The sequence below is a fragment of the Vicugna pacos genome, unplaced genomic scaffold, assembly GCF_048564905.1.
Source record: "Vicugna pacos unplaced genomic scaffold, VicPac4 scaffold_19, whole genome shotgun sequence".
NCBI lineage: Eukaryota > Metazoa > Chordata > Mammalia > Artiodactyla > Camelidae > Vicugna > Vicugna pacos.
In genome coordinates, this window is record NW_027328740.1 from 32,619,913 (window position 1) to 32,622,956 (window position 3,044).

Below are 3,044 nucleotides of genomic sequence, written 5' to 3' on the forward strand. Positions count from 1 at the left end.
CTCTGATTCTAAGAAGTAAATTAATTAGAAGGCAGTATAGATATTGGTATGGGGAAGAGAATCAGCTATTTTTGAGTGGGTGGGTGATGAAGAGACAGGAAAAAATCCAGCAAATTAGAATGGAATGCTTTACACCTCTGGCAGGCATGGATTAAGAAGAAAATAATAACTTGTCTCCTGTACCTACCTCCAATTACTGTCTTGCGTGACTAGTCCTTGGACTATGAAAAGAGCTAGTTTGTGGTGAAGAGTAAGGACCATAACAAAATAGTTGGAAAACCATGAGAATTTTCTTGTTTCAAGAAAGTGGATTTGCTTAAAGTCAACATATATTTTTCATTCACTAAATAATATAATGCATCCTGTGGCATGTTCTGTGCTTACTGGGCTGGTATCCAAGTTAGACAAGGAAAGGGGGATAGACAGAAAACTTCTGAAGGAGGTAGTTTCTGTCCTGAGACTGGGAAAATTAAAGTAGGTAAAAGGAGGACACCTTAAGTCCAAGAATGAGCTGGAGCAAAAGTTGTGAGTTTGGAGCTAACATTTTTCACGAGCATTTGCCTGGATGTATCTCCAAATACAGTGAAACATAAAGATATGCCAAGGTAATCAGAAACCAGATCTATAAAAAAAGAGTAAACGATGTTGAGTTTGTGGGCTTAGAGTTGGAAAGGCATTAAGTGCCACCCTGAAGACGTAAGCTTGTCTTTGGCTGGAACACAAAAGCAACATAAAGTATTGACTAAAAAATATAGCGTAGACTCTTCAGGGCAGGAAATGAAAGCACCAGTTGGAATGCTTTGAGAACAGCACAAAGACCATAGATAAAATTACTTTTGAAATTCTTCCACATGCTGAATGTGCCATATGAGACTACACCATATGACCATTTTGATACCAGTAATGACATAAAAGAGACCATGATCGCTGGACAGATTCCTGCACTTATATCCTGTTCAAACCAACCCTAACTTAACACTTTTAATACTTTCTAGGATGAACCAGGAACCACTTAGTACTTTTCCATCTGTCTATGTTTGTCCTTTTCCAAATTCTTCCATTTTCTCTTCTTCCTTACAAGAAATTATTTAAATTTACACCCATATTGTTCCATCAAATGATCATGTCAATCAAATATCTCTATTTTTCTTTAAATGGTAACTTATACTCCTGTATATCTCTTTACTCTATTCTAAAAATTATAAGGAAAATACAAGTACACGTCTATGTTTATTGTTCAAATAAGAAAATTGCAGATATTTGTCAACATTTGCCAACATCAATATTAATCTTTGTTATCCTGCATAATCTGGTAGTCCTCTGGTAAATCAGTTGTAATTAGGATGACGTTCATAAACTGAAGACGGCTGATAAGTTGGCATTGAAAGAGAGGTAGCTGATGTATCAGCTATCACTGTCACTGGAAACCGTGGGTTGCTCCTTGGTTGAAGTTTAGAAAAACGACCTTCATTGGCAGATATGTTGTGATATCTATTTGGGAAAGTAGAAGGCTCCACCATCAGTCCAAATAATAGCTCTCTGTGGGAGACAAGATGCTGTACTGAGAAGTAGAAGTTATAATTGTAATGAAGTTCACAACACGGCCATTTGCTTCAGTGTAGCTGCTTTGAGAGTGCCCGTGGACAGTGGTCAACTGATTTAAAACAGCACGTTGATCCACTGCAATTTGTTTTGGTGGTCTAAATGACATTGATTATGGAGGATAAAAATCACCTCTGATCCGGGTTGTTGTGTCACCAATTATTTGTCTAGTAGAGGGCTTCCTTATTAGAGGCATGTTTAAATTTGCAGAAAGTAAAAATTCACTTTCTCCACTAGTGTCAGCCACAAAATCAGAATTATGAATATGCACATTACCTCCTGCTTTAAAGTGCTTCTTTTTGAAATCTTCAGCCAATGAAGCCACCAGAGAGGCATTTTTAATCCCAACTCTTCTTTTTATTCTAACTAAATGCTGGTGACAGACTTGTTTAAGATTTCAATTATGGCAGAACTGCAGCTGCAACCAATGGAGAAAGATTTTAGTAATATTTTAAACGAAAATACAAGACTACAATAAGCCTATCCTATAAAACCTCAGATTTCATGTTGATTATGCAAAGATAATATCATTAAAATATGAACATTGCTGACAATATTTTGAAATTATTTATTTGTAATATACACATTTAAATAGTATATCATCAAATTTAATAAGTTAGTATTTGCAGTAACGGTGAAAGCCACTTTTTAAAAGCAGCTTTAATACGTTTATTTAGTTTTCTGGTAAGATTCATAGTTGCTAGGAACATTTCTCATAATCTTGAATACTTAAGGCACTGTCCTCATTTTTAGAAAAAGTAAAGAATATTAGCCTTTGTAGTTTTATACAATTTTCAAAATCTAGCTTTACATTTATATTACCATAGGTTGATGTACAAAATAAAATTTTATGTATGTTACCAAGTAGTAACTACAATTACTGAATACCTTGCTTAAAACAGACTTTTTTCCTTCTGCCAGAAAGTCAGCAGGAGAAACAGATCTTTGAATATTCTGCCGCACTTTAGTAAACACATACATGCTAAGCTGTCTAACTAAACTTTACATACTTCCAGATTCAAATATTCTGAAAGGCGCCCTTCTTTCCAAAACTTCCTTCTTAAAGACATCTTCATCAATCACTATCGAAGTTCCATTATCATCCCACGAGATAGATTTTTATTGGTCACTCCCAGACATTTTCCAGAGTTTTCTTGGAAATGTCAGAGAACGAAAATCATTATCTTCATCTGGTTCCAAGACACAATGTGTGTAACATGGTCTTTTTATCAAGGATTTTTCAGACAAAGTCTGAAAAGCATTTTCTTCAATCATACACCTCAAGTCCAAGTCCCCAGAGAATGTTTGATCACACAATAGAGATATATCAGAGTTCCTGAAACAGTTTGTCCAACTTTATGAGACACATCTTGGATTTCTGGAGAAACATGTGCCAACGGAAATAACTTATTCTACAGCTACTTTTCTAATCTGCATGATTT

The 3,044-nt window shown here is 35.2% G+C and overlaps 1 long non-coding RNA gene across 1 annotated transcript; it reads right to left on the reverse strand.

Annotated features, from left to right (window-relative positions):
- Positions 1-1,272: 1,272 nt before the first annotated feature.
- LOC140693253 (uncharacterized) lies at positions 1,273-2,830 on the reverse strand. Its single transcript, XR_012068977.1, has 3 exons — positions 2,613-2,830; positions 1,879-2,020; positions 1,273-1,539 (listed from the first exon to the last, which is right to left on the reverse strand). It is a non-coding gene; the product is annotated as an uncharacterized lncRNA (long non-coding RNA).
- Between the last annotated feature and the right edge of the window lie 214 nt (positions 2,831-3,044).